This window comes from Zingiber officinale, chromosome 8B (assembly GCF_018446385.1).
Source record: "Zingiber officinale cultivar Zhangliang chromosome 8B, Zo_v1.1, whole genome shotgun sequence".
In the NCBI taxonomy this organism is placed as follows: domain Eukaryota; kingdom Viridiplantae; phylum Streptophyta; class Magnoliopsida; order Zingiberales; family Zingiberaceae; genus Zingiber; species Zingiber officinale.
In genome coordinates this window covers 34,709,599-34,724,174 of record NC_056001.1, presented here as the reverse complement: position 1 = coordinate 34,724,174, position 14,576 = coordinate 34,709,599, and the positions used below count along the sequence as shown (strand labels likewise).

Here is a 14,576-nt window from a genome sequence, read left to right as displayed (position 1 = left end):
TTGCTAAACCTTTGTTTATTATTTCATACTGCAGTGTAGGATATTGAGTATCCTAATAGACTTTTGTTGTTATTTAGGCCTATAGCTTATGTTCATGAATTTATATTATAGTATGACTATATACTTAGGCTCGTGCCTGCAGGGCACTAATATTATAGGTAGTATAGTTGTATACTGGTGTGAGGACATATATGTTAGTGAGATTATACTAACCTATACTTGATGGAAATCACTCCCTAGCAGGAGGGTAGTGTATTCCACTAGGCTTTCCCCTTTGAATCGGTTCCTAGGATTACTTGATCTTGATTTCGTTGTTTATTATATTTGAGATGATTCCATAGAATTAATCAAGATATTAATGTTAGGTGACTAGCAACTTGGAGACATGATTGCCTAGTTTCTGCCTATATATTAGTAGGATTATATTATAATATAAGGTACTGAGTATCCTAGTAAACCCTTACTTGTAATATAGGCTCATGCCTATACATTAGTAGAATTATACCATAGTATAGGATTTCAAGGATTCTACTAGACCCTTCACTACAACAAAAATGACTTTTTGCAGAGTGCAAATTCACTTTCTACAGCGCACATTGCAAGCTGCACAATTAAAAGCTGTTGAAAGTTCTAGGTTATTGGCAGCGTGCAATGCATGCCGTGGATATTATTATCCGCAGCGCGCAACGCACGCTGCGGAAAATAATATCCGTAGCATGCATTGCACGCTGTGAAAAGTGCCTTGCATGTCACGAATATTATTATCCGTGGCGCGCAACGTACACCGCGGAAAATAATATCCACAGCATGCGTTGCATGCCGCGAAAAATAATATCCGCAGCATGCGTTGCGCGCCGCGGTTAAAATATCATATAATTATCACTAATATTGATTTAAAATATGTAATACAAATTTAAAATTTAGATATTATCCCAATTCATACACCACTTAAAATAAAATAAAAATTATAATATAAAATCAAAATATGAATACATAATTTTTATTCATCTAATAATCATTTTACAAAGCTCATCAATTTCTCTAAACAACAATATAAATATTAACATGAACCAAAGAAAGACCCTAAGTCTATTGCTCAGTACAAAAGTTACATAGTTGGAACATCTAGATCTACCGTCGCGGCGATGCTTCCTTTTGCATATGGCGCAAAGCTTCGTGCTGACGGCGCACAACCGTGTCATAGTTCAGAAACCCCATGAACCAGAATTCATGATTATCGACCTGAATATACTTTTCGACAGAATTTATTTTGTTTGTAGAGGACACAATTGAAATCAACTTATGCAAGGGAATTACAACCTGCAAATTAACCATGATGAGAGTTTAAGTTAGTAAACTTGATTAAATTAATAAAGCATATATGAGATGAGAAAGAAAATATGAATACTTCATATTAATCGTTAAATCATAGATAAGATTAAGTACATTAAATCGTAAAAGGCCGAGAGCATGGTGATTGACTAGTTGTCGGAGTAGGCAAAGATTCCTCGGCTAGAGAGCATGCTGAGTGCAAAGCATGTTTCCAAAATCAACTCGGAGACCCAAGAAAAAGAAGGCGAAAATTGTTAATTCTAAACTGATTTATTATGGTTTGGAACTTAGAGAATGTGTGGATTATTAAATGAATTGCTTACCAAATTAATCAGTTCCTCAATAAGAAGAGAGAATATGTTGTTGAAGAGCAACAAGCTAGCTCTAGTAAATGCTTCAAAATGTTCTTTTGTAGCAAATCCCTTTCCTTTAGAAGATGAGATAGTAGCTTCAAAATGATCCTAATTCTCCTGCATAGGTACTCATTTCAAGGTATACAGAACAGAAATAAATATTGCATGCTTACTATTTTTTTTAATTTCTAATAATTCTTTAAGTCAATTTTGTAGCAACAACAACTTCAACTGCTTGTGGTTGAGCACAACAGAAACATATTATAGAGCCACATTATATCAGGTGTGTGAAGCACAATGCAGTGCTACAACCAAGCATGTTTGAAAATTTCAATGTGCTAAACCAATTATGTGGGATAAATGAAAAGAGTAAGTGAAACTTCACTACCTGGATTGGAATGTCATCTGAATCCCGTCTCACAAATTCAAGCAATCTGTATATCCAACAAAAAGGAAATTTGATGAATTTGCCAATCAGCTTGAAATTTTTGTACTAGATATTTTAGACAGATACATGATATCTTCAAAAGAAAGTCAACATAATCTTTCTAATAAAGCATCAAAAACCATGGATTTTGGTTCTACCAGCAGAATGGGCTAAAAAGGCTACCAGGTAAAAAGATAACATAATTTCAAGCTACTTCATGACTTGTTAGTGAAATATAATCAAGGTATAACTCACCGACGCACCAAGAAATCTATTTCATGTATTACGTTATAACCCACCAAGACACCTGTTTCATGCATTAAAATACAAGTCATTTTCATCCCTTTGGATGCTCAAGTGATTTTAGCAATGTGTACACCTTGAATCATGCTTGCATACAGATAGTAAGGGTATTCCAATGCAACTGATGTAACGTACTTACAATAACAATCCAAGCAATTTACTTGTAAACAGTGTTTTCACTAAATCTATAACAATGAGTAGCACAAATCAGGATGAAGCCAAGTGAAGCATAAAATTCTTCTCATTCACATTCCACATCACTTGTGGATGATGTTTGCCATCCCTTTGAATGGAATGAAAGGCTTTATGGAAGAATTGGTAAGCTTAGAGTCATATATTAGCCATCAAAATGAGGAGAGAAAAAATCTCAAAAGAATAACCAATGAATTCTAAAAATTAATCTGACTGTATTTTGAAGAAATTGAAAGTTTATTTGGACAGAACAGAGCAAACAATAGATAATATGTCTTGGATAAATACCATATCAATGCATTCTAAGACCAATGCATTATCGACTAAAAAGTCATTCCTCAAACATCATTCAAATATAATTTGCAAATATAAGTGAAAGTGTATATGTTAGTGAATCTAGATATATTAGCAAGTATCAAAATTCAAAATATAAGTAAGAATACAAAATATTCTCCAACATATTTACATGTTGAATACAATCACTTACGGGCGAAAGGAAAGGAATGGCTACCTTTTAAATATTCTCCGACATTTAAAAGTACAATATTCAAATATTCAAAAAAGTACAATATCAATGCTCACTGGAAATGCCAAGTAGTATTATAGCCTTGTTATGCATCATAATATGTACTTCTGTCATCATGCATTCTAATCAAACTAGCATTAAGAAGAATTTTTTTCACCACAGCAACATAAAACAAGCAGCTGCCTTGCTTGCTCCTAAGCAAAATACTATGATATATCCATGTTTTGACATAGTATGGAACACTTCGTTTGGCATACTGTTACCATCAACACACTAGCAAAGTCCTACAGTTTTACTAATAAAAAAACAAATATAATTTTTCAATTTCTTCAGACCAATCTAAATTGATATTATCATTTTGTTATTAATTTGTCACTAAAATGATAATCAGATATTGATAGTCACTAATATAGTTAGGTTAATTTGGAGTTATATGCGTACAAAGTGTAGTCACTGGTTTGATATTGAAGCCTCATTTTCTGGGCATCAACAAGTCTACCACTCCCTGCACCCCTACCCTTACAATTTGTTGTGTCTCACATCGCCGTCCTTTGTTTAATTTGTGCATCCCCATTCCTCCCCGCCTCTTTTGTTGCTATGACATAATCAAACAACATTTTTTATAACCATTAAAACATGTTGATAAGGAGCATGGTCAACAAGCAGATGCATGTATAGCAACAAACGTAATAAATTAAAGCATCTTCCCGTATAAGATTGTAAATACCAGTTTTGGAATTAAGGCAGCAATTGAACTGACTGCAAAGGATGATAAAGCACCTAAACCAACTAATGTGTTCATGTTAGGTGAACCCATGAACAAACTTCTGAAGCCATCAAAGATTCGCGCCCGTAACTCAGTTTCGCTGAGTAACTGATTAAGTGATTGTATTCAACATGTAATTGACGGTGCTAATCCCTGAGTGGCGGAGGAAGCTAGGTTGCAGGTAGCATTCTAGTTAGCATTCTAGTTAGCTAATCCCTGAGTGGATTGCCGCAACGAGAGGAAGAAAGGGTTACATCACCGTTCAAGTAGCCGTTTGCGAACCGCCTACAAGCGAGTCTAGGCAACGGCTGCATCGCGTAGGTGACTGGTGAAGATCGTGCTACGATGGGAGGAGGCCGTCGACAAGGAGGCAGGCAACAACCGCTCGTTGCCTCACTGGCCACCTCTCGAGCAGCCGACCCTCAACCTTGTCGCCTGCCTCTTTGTCGGCGGCCTCTTTGTCGGCGATGGAAGAAATCATGTTGTGCTGCGGAGAGGAAAGGCGACGTTGCGGGAAGGGAAAGCTTAGGTTAACAAGAAAAATAAAGGTGCGGGATCGTGATGAGATACGGCGTCGGACACGATTAAATCCCAAAACTTTTAAGATTATTAACAGCGTGCTGTAGAGGACGTGCCGCGAAAAGTTACATAAAACTTTTAACAGCATATTTGTTGTGTATGCTGTTAAAATTTTAATTTATAATATTTTTAATAGTATATTTTGTATGTTTTTAAAATTTTAATTTTTAAAATTTGTAATAGTTTTAATAGCATGTAAAAAGTATGCTGTTAATATTTATTTTTAACAGCGTGTAATTTTTTGCACGCTGTTATTTGTATAAATATAATACTATTCGTAGCGTACTTGATTGGGTGTGCCGTAAAAACTAGTATTAACGACACGTCTTAATTGTGCGCCGTTGATGACGTGCTGTAGAAAGTCATTTTTGTTGTAGTGCTTGGTTGTTATACCTTGTCGACCATTATCTCTCATTCGTGATTGAGAGAGTCGTCATCAACCGTTGGTATATCACGTCGACCATTGTCTCCCATTTGTGGTTGAGAGAGTCGTCAGCGACCATTAGTCTATCTTGTCTCTCATGCGTGGGTGAGAGAGTCGTTAGTGACCATTGGTATATATCCTGTCTACCCACGGGACTATTCGTGGTAGAGCGTTCTCCCGCATACAATGACTAGTTATTTATCTTGCCCGCCCATGGGACCATCTGTGACAGAGCATTCTCTCACGAATAGTGACTAGTCATTTACCCTGACTACCCACGGGACCATCTGTGGTAGAGCGTTCTCCTGTAGTCAGTGTTTATTATATACTTATTATATGTCGGTCATGTATTTGTTCACGCAGGTTTGGATATACTGTATGTATTTCTGATTTGTTGGTTATACTTGGTTGAGCAAGTTAGTGAAGTACTATGTTATTGATTATACTTTTGGCTAGCTAGTGATTATGTTGGGACACCTACATTGGATAGTAAATATTTTTACCTGAGACTGCATCCTTTGATCTCTTGTTAGTGTGTTATTCATGCGTTATCTTCTTCTACCCATTAAGTAGTTGTACTCACTACCCATTGCTTTTCCTTTGACTTCCAGGTTAGCAGATAAAGGAGGTGTTGTATCACTCAGAGATCCTGGTTGCCAGTCTCACTTGAGTTGGATTTATGTTGAGTTATTTCTTTTTATTGTTTCCATTGCTTATAGTTATAGTTCTTTCGGTTATAGTTCTCTTTGTTCTGGATTTTTTTAAGTGTTTCACATGTACATGCATATATACACGCATTGTCATTTGTGACTTGGAGTTGTTGTATTACATCAATATTTTTTTATGTTGGATTGAATTGGTTTGATATCGTATTTCCTATATAATCACTAGGGGGAAGACCTGGTGAGTCAAAGACAAGTCAGACTGTAGTTGGTAAGTGGAGATAAGCAATTGGAGGAGAGATCTAGTGAGAACATGTTTTTGGTTGAGAGAACAATAGGCGTCGGTCCAGCTTAGGTCTATTTGGGAAACCTAACTGAGACCTTGACTAGATCTTGGTCTCGGGGAGACAAGATTTAATTACTACTCCTATTTTACTAACTCATTTTTGTAGGAAAAGAAGAGGCTGAAAAAAGAGTGTCCAGGTGCCCAGAAGGGATCTGACTGCCCGGAGCTAATCCGAGTGCCCAGAGCTACTTTTCCCAGACGTAGTCCAAGCGTTAGGACTAGAAAAGTTATCCAGAAGCTGAGTTAGAGTGTTATGACTGGCCAAACCCACGTCAATGGTCCAGACACCTGGGAGGGGTCTAAGCGCCCAGAGGTGGATAAACTTGACGGATCAAGTTTCAACAAGAGATCACCACGTCAGCAACGGTCTAGGTGCCCGAAATGGGTCTATATACAGGCCTTCGACCAGCAACTTCAAACAACACATCTGCTATAAGTTTCATTCTTGCGTGCTGCTCCAAAAAGGCTTTGACGACACCAAAATACTGCTCCAAAGTTCGAAGAATGAAAGATTTCAAATTTTCTTTCTATTTCTCAGTAACAATTAATTTCAGTTCTTGTACTCAAATCTTTTTATAACTCATTTTTGAACTAATAGTGATTGGCCAATAAAAGCACTCAATGAGTATGAGCCTTGAAGTATGAGTTGTAAAAGGCTCCGATCCAAACTAAAAATTACTTGTGTTTGTGTGTGCTTTTTGTTCTCTTTCTTTTCTATTATGTGACTTGTTTTAAATCACAATTTTCGACAGTGGCATGATGCTGAAGCAATCTTAGGTCCATTTGGGAGTCAGACTGCAGTTGTGAGTGGAGGTAAGCAACTGGAGGAGAGATCCAGTAAGGACGCATTCCCGATTGAGGGAATGGTAGGCGTCGGTATAGCTTAGGTCAATTTGGGAAACCTAAGCTGAAACCTTGACTAGATCCTGATTTTGGGGAGACAGGATCTAATTACTACTCTTACCTTATTGTGTTGTGCTAACTTTGTTTTACAGGATAAACATATTTTTGTTGTCTGAACTAACACTTTTTACAGGAAAAGAAGAGGTTGAAAAAAGAGTGTTTGGACGCCCGAAAGGGATCAGGGCGCCTGGACAACTTTGCCTAAGCGGCCTAGGCAGGCACCCGGGTGGTCCGGGCGACCAGACCATAAAAGTTATTCATAAGTTGAGTTAGAGCATGATAACTAGGGATCCAGGCGCCCATAGGTGGATAAACTTAACGGATTAAGTTTCGACGAGAGATCGTCATGTCATCAACCGTCCAAGCGCTCGGAGAGATTCCAAGCACCTGGAATGAGCCTATATAAAGGCCTACAACCAGTAACTTTAAACAACACATCTGCTACAAGTTCCATTTTGCACGCTACTTTGAAAAGAAGGCTCTAACGATATCGAAAGGCTGCTCCGAAATTCGAAGAATGAAAGACTTTAAATTTTCTTTCTATTTGTCGGTAACAATTTATTTCAGTTCTTGTACTCAAACCTTTTATAACTCATTTTCGAATTGATAGTGATTGCTCAATGAAAGCACTCAACGAATGCGGACCTTAGAGTAGGAGTCGTCCGAACCAAGTAAAAAATTAATTATGTTAGCGTGTGCTTTTTGTTCTCTTTCTTTTTCACTGTGTGACTTATTTTAAATCGTGATTTTTGGTGAATGCTATTCACTCCCTGCCCCTCTGGTGTCTTAACAATCCTAAAAATATGATGAGAGAGAAAGTGTGATAAAAAAATAAAGAGAGGGAAAATGTGATGAGAGAAAATGAGGAGAGAGTGTGTGATGGGAGAGATTGAGTAGAGAGAAAGTGTGATGAGAGAAAATGAGAGAGAGATTGATGGGAGAGAATGAATAAAGTGAAAGTGTGATGAGAGAAAAATGAGGAGAGAGTGTGTGATGAGAGAGATTGAGGAGAGAGGATGTATATTGAGAGAGAAAGCACGATGAGAAAGAATAATGAGAGAGAAAGTGTGATGAGAAAAGATAAGGAAAGACTGTGTGATGGGATAGAAAGTATGATGAGAAATGACGAGGAAAGAGAGAGTGTGTGATGAGAGAGAAAGTGTGATGGAAGAAAATGAAGAGAGAGAAAGAATATGATGAGAGAAAATGAGGAGAAAGAGTATGTGATTGGAGAGAATGCGTGATGAGAAAGAAACAGTAGAGAAAGAGTGATGAAAGAGAACAAGGAGAGAAAAAGTGTCATTATAAAATAAAGAGACAGAAAGTATGATAAGAGAGAAAATAAGAAGAGAGAAAGTAATATGAAAAAAAATCGAACAAATATATTAAGGGTATTTTCATCCAAAACTTAATTCTCATTCTCATCAAAACTTAAGGGAGAAAGTGAATTTCATCAATACCTAAGTTTTTAGGGTTCATTTCAAAATCTTGATTACATTCCCATCAGTCATATATAAGGTTTAGAAATGAATCTAATTCCTCATTCTCATATCCATGTATCAAACGCCACCTTAAGTATTTTTTTTTCTTTGTCAATCATATCACATAGAAAAAGAAGTTTTTTTTTCTCCCAGGCAAGTTATCCATTTTTTTTTCAAATATTATTACAAGAAGGGATTTGTTTCTCCAACAAGTAAGCTGGTTCCATCAAACAACTCAGCTAACCATTCTTATATCTTCCCATGAATTCAATTGTGTTATCAGAAAACATGCTTGTTTATTGTTTTAACTTAAACTAGTAAACTTTCTTTTGAAAATTTTTTGCTTTAGATCTAGCACTCTAATTTCATCCTGATAGTGTCTTGTATGATCATACTCGAAACCAAAGCAAATGTTATCACTTCTAAAGTAGCAGTGAATAGTTTGGATGACGCTATATCCTTTTTTGAGTAGGTGAATATCAAACTAGATCATACTATGCTGAATTTTATGCTAGATTTTTGACTGCTAGATATATCCCTTCTCTTGTAGACCATTTCTCAAGCCCTTGCAACAACTTGTAAGCACTTGCAACTAATTCCTTCAAAATATTCTATTCGCTTCTTTCCAAGAAGAAAAGAGAAGGCTGTTATTGAAGAATTTAGTTTACGCTTTCTATGTTTTTGAACTCTAGTGACTATGAATGACTAAATATTTGGTGTAATTTACTAATTTGAATTGATATTTATATTTAAAATTGATGATTTTGATGTTGTTACTAAATATTGTTTTGATTAGTATTAATATTGTAATTGCATATATTTGGATGTTATTAGTAAATTAAATTTTGATTAGTATTGATATTGTAATTGTGTGCATTTAGAAGTCGTTAATAAATATTATATTGATTAATATTAATATTGATGATTGTTATTAATATTATTTTGATTGGTGTTGATATTGATGATTAATGTTGATATTGAATGTATTAATACTGCAATTGTGTAGAATTTTTTTATAAATATTAAGGTATATCTAGTAAAATTAGCAACGGATAATTTATAGATAAAAATTGTAAATCCGTCACTAATTTAACAATCAAATTTAAGTTTCATCATTAAATTAGCAACATAAATTTTAAATCTATTACTAATTTTCATGGCTAAATTTAGCGACGAAAATTAAATTTCATCGTTAATATTAGTGACTAAATTTAAATTTTGTTGCTAAAATTATTACCAATACATTATATCCGGTTTCTAAATTTAGCAGCTAAATTATAATTTCATCGTTAAAGTTACAAAAAATTTAGTGATTGATAATTTTAATCAGTAGACTACCTTGTAGTGATGTTGCCCACTCAATTGCAACTTTCATCATATATAGATATTAGCATCTGTCAAAGATGAATGTGGTACTGGATACCTAGATTACCATATATATATATAGGAGGTGCTAACACATCCTCATTCCATGGAGATAGATATATATAAGCAACATCAACCGTAATGTAGGAGTGGAGGAGGAGGAGAGAGCGTATCTTACTGATTATTTAATTAGATAATTTTCAATCCAAATCGTCTATTTATAAAGATTAATTCTAATGGATACATCAAACACTACTAATTAAAAGAGATTAATTAAGAAATAAGAGAGATTATTTACAACTTAACCAATGAAGATGCTTTGGATTAATTAAGAGAGATTAATAAGAGATAATTTTTTAATTTCCCTTAATCAATTACTTGTTTAATTTAAAAAATTTGAAACATTTTATTCTTTTATACTTTTACAACTTATGTAAAATTATTTTAAATTATTTTTATTCTAAGTGATACAACTTTTTATAAAATTAAGTTGGCCATTTTAAGTTGAAATTTAATTAAATTCAAGATGATATGAGAATTAACTCTTAATTTCACAATTACTCTTTCTCAAATTTAATTGACTATTTTTAAATTAACTTATTTCTAAATTATTTCTTAATTAACTAATTAATTTGTTAAAATAATTCTCTTAATTATCTACTAATCCTCCCTCAAGCAACATGTGTCATATGCTATATGCTATAGCTTGAGTTATGCATGTGACTTTGCATTCTCAAGGATAATGTCAATGTACCTAATTGAGTAAAGTTATTAATTTTGAATGAAAACTAATCTTCATTGATTCTACTGCATAAGTCTTGCTTGGTCTTTGGCAAAGCATTAAAATTGTTGGATCCTTGAAGTGTGGCTAAAGGAGGTAAAGAGATATACACTTTTATTTGTCATTTTGTTCATGTTTACAATTCGAGTTAGCGTAATGAAATATAACATATTAATTGATACAGATAATATATGGTTTAAGAGTCTCATGGACTCCTACTCCATAACTTGTGATCCATCAATGGCCAAAGATTGAGAAACCTCTTACATGTATGATTTATAACAAAAAACAAGAGGAATACAAAAATGAGTAAAATAATTACAAAGCTAATGAAAGATTACAACAATGATTCTGTCTTTTGCTTGCTTATTTTCTTTCATCGCTTGCTTGAATTTGCAATCCATTAACCAACCAATTAGTTTGCATTCATCAGTTAATTGATCATTGTAGTTGGTCATTAATATTATTGTCGCAACTTTTTCAAATCAACGACTCATTCTTAGATTCTTATGCTACATCTGTTGATTGATCACTATAATCAATTGATTGATGACCCTCCAATTGACTCATGTTAATCTAGTCAACTAATATAGTTCTAACAGTAATTGGACTCTAGAATAATGATATTTTTGGAACCCCAACTTAAGTCAACTATCTAGTTGACTCAATAATTAGTCAATTAATACTTGATTCCAGCCTCTATTATACCAAGAGACTTCATGTCTCTTAGTCTCTCTCTAATTTGCCTAGTACAAGTCCACCTTAATTTATTAGGAATTTTGTTGTCTAAAGACAGTTTATCTAAAACTTCCTCCACTGTTTATTATAAATCGATCTCAACTTATTAGGACTTTTAAAGCTTGGAGATCATTACTTAAGACTTCATTCTTTACCTAGTGCAAGTCAATTTTAACTCACTAAATTTTTCACTTGCTTAGAGTTAGGTTAATCTTTATTAGTGTAGTCAATACATGGTTAAATTGACCAAGAGTTATGTTTTGATGTTTGAATAATATATTTATTGATTTTGTCAAGTAAACCAAGATTGACTAAATACTTGATTGTGAAAGCAAAGTTAGTGTGTTAGGTTGATTAAACTCTTGGTAATAAGAAAAGTCCAATATATGTTGAAAATTATGAAAGTCCGATAGGTGTTAACAGTGCTAAAAGTTCAATAAGAAGGTTGATTGGACATTTAGTTGATAAGAAGTTCAACAAGAAGGTGTTGACATTTGGTTGGATTAGATAGACCATACATTTGACATTGAAGAAATTCGACAGGTGTTGATAGTAAAAATCTAGACAGTTAAGGAGAACCATATACTTGACAATGAAAGTCCAACAAGTTAATGATAATTGATGTTAGGCAATTGAAATCCTTAAGATAAAAATGTTGAAATATATAATGCGGAAGCGCGTAGACATAAGAAAGAACTAGAGAGACAAGGAAAGAAAAAACAATTACTTCTTTATTATTGATTGATAATTGTCATAAGCTAACTCACCTATTTATACATATTGTTAAAATAATATATGAAAAATATAATGATAAATATAGAAATATATTATTATAAATATGGTAATAATAAATATAGAAATAATGAAAAATATGGTTTGGATTACAATCCAAACATGGTAAATCATCAATAATTAAAATCAATCTTTGAATCTCCTGAATTATTATCTTTGTCATCATTACCCCCGACAAACTCAACGGGAGATACTTGAACGTTGAGTTTGGTTGTTAACCAATCATATCTTCTAGAGTAAAATCCACCAGTACGATCAATGAAACGATAGATTTGTTGAACTTTGCCTTTAATGAAAGAAGACAACAACTAGAAGGAGATGGGGAGTTGTTGTTTGACGACTAGAATCTGATCTGTCTCCAGAATAAAAGCAGCAGAGAAAGAAGGTTGCATTTTGGTGGTTACATATGCTGGAGCAGAGGAAGAAAATACGCTATTGTGTGTTGAGCAATGAAAAAAGCTTGCTATTTGGCCGTCTAAAAAAGAAATAATAGTTATGGAGAAAAGACAGTAATAATGAACCTGCTATTGTAAAAGAGGAGATAGAAGGAGAAGAAAGAGAGAGGAAGATAAAGAGTGATGAAATTTGATATCTTTGAAATTAAGAAGGATAATAATATTGCACTTACTACGAGAAAAACAAGAAGAGAAAGAGAAAAGAGGAGGAATTGAATCTCATTAAAAGGAAGATAGGAAGGAGAAGAAAAGAGGTCAGTAAGAGTAAAAGAGAGGAGCTTTAGATAACTTGTTGATTTTGGGAAAGAAAGAGTAAGAGGAAGACATTTGCGAGTAGAAGATTCTTATCAAAACTTGAAAGAAGAAGGGGAACATTAATGAGGAAAAATAAGAAAAATAATTTCTGACTATTTTTGAGAAGAAACAACAAGATAAGGGAAATAAAAAAATAGTTTCTAAAAGCCAAAACAACGAGGGAAGTGAAAGAGAGGAGAAAGAAGCTTCTAAGAAAGCATAAGAGACTATAGAGGAATCTGAAAAGAAAGTCTGAGAGAAGGTGATGCTGACGAAGGAGGTGTCGTAAAGTTAACTTGAACCTACGAAGAAGAAAGGGTGGATTTGGTGAATTTTTAAGGAAAGGGGGTGACCCCTAAACTTTTGTAACAAGGAGTTGTTGGGACTTTGACGTCCGCTAGAGGGGGAGTGAATATCGTCTCACCCAAATCGTCGCTTCCTACGCTTGTTAGTGTACAACGGAAACAAAAATACTAACAAACAAAAGGAAAGCTAACCCTAGAAAATAATAAACAAGAAGCAAACTCAATGACACGTTGTGTAACGTGGTTCGGAGATGAAGCTCCTATTCCATGACTGTCCGTAAGGTGGACGATCCCGATTCGTCAGTGGATGACTCCCCGGAAAACCTCTGGCTAACTCGTGTAGCTCCTTGTGGATAGAGAAACCTCGCCACAACCTTGTACAAACACGCTAGATCACTTGGGCACTAGGAGACTCTAATTAGGGTTAACCACCACTAATTTCGTCAACTATAACCAAGCTCCTAAGGCTTGGTTATATAGGTCACTGATTGGAAACCCCACCTATCAGTCGACTGCTAACGATTGTCCTCTGTGAAAATTCGACCGTTACATCCCAACGACTTGATACCAGTCGACTGTCAAAACTAGCAGTCGACTGATCCACACAAACCGAGCAAACAGAAACATTCTGTTCGCTGCCAGTCGACTACACCAATCGATTGCTGAAACATTAATCGATTGCTAAAATAATTGCTACAGTACTGCTACAATGACTGCTACAGTGAAACCCTAAACTTAGGATTTTACCTCGAGTACAATCTCTCAGCACTCGTCCTCGCCCGACCAACCTAGACCTAGCCTTCTAGCCTCCTCCATCAGCCTTACGTCCCTCGGATGTCTCCCTATCCTTCACATCTTGCCTTCTAGAGCTTCCATCGGCCTTGTCATTATTGTCGGGTCTTCCTTTGCCAAGAGGTCGCGCCTTCGGGACTTCATCCATTGCCAAGTCACACTTGGACTTACGTTGCCAAGACTACATGCTTGGACTTATACCGCTAAGACTCATCCTTGGACTTTCCTCCTTTGCCAAGATCATACTTGGACTTTCCTTGTTGTACCTATATCCTGCACATTCACAATGCATATCAAATACAACAATAAACCTAACTTAAACCTTTGCCCAAACATCAAAACTTAGGGTACCCAGATTGCTCCAACAGGAGTTGCTGCTGTGGGTGCTACACCGGGTGTCGTCCTCATCTAGTTACTAACTTGGATACGAATCTGCAATTTGTGGTGAAGAAAAGGATGCATAGAGAAGAGGTTGCAACATGCATTATGATAAAAAGAAGCAATATAGAAAGAAAGAAAGAAAGTAAGAAGAGTTGGATACTTTAGCAGTAGTATAAAGAAGAGAGAAATTGATGAGAAGAAAAATTAGGAGAAAGTGAAATTGGTTGTTGCTATCGAGCAGAGAAAAAGAGAGAAATTGATAGGAAGAAACTAAAGATTATGGCTCTGATACCATGTTGAAATACATAATGCGGAAGCACATAAGAAAGAAGTGAGACAAGGAAAGAAAAGACAATTGGTTCTTTATTATTGATTGATA

At 34.9% G+C, this 14,576-nt stretch overlaps 1 long non-coding RNA gene across 13 annotated transcripts; it reads right to left on the bottom strand.

The window, feature by feature from the left end:
• Positions 1–973: 973 nt before the first annotated feature.
• Positions 974–4,590, bottom strand: LOC122015966. Of its 13 annotated transcripts, XR_006121026.1 has the most exons (5): positions 3,575–4,579; positions 2,368–2,419; positions 2,074–2,119; positions 1,447–1,802; positions 974–1,320 (listed from the first exon to the last, which is right to left on the bottom strand). It is a non-coding gene; the product is annotated as an uncharacterized LOC122015966 (long non-coding RNA). The 13 variants fall into 13 exon arrangements; XR_006121023.1 differs by having other exon boundaries at positions 1,447–2,119; positions 2,368–3,728; positions 3,861–4,590; XR_006121024.1 differs by having other exon boundaries at positions 1,447–2,119; positions 2,368–4,069; positions 4,159–4,590.
• Positions 4,591–14,576: the final 9,986 nt, after the last annotated feature.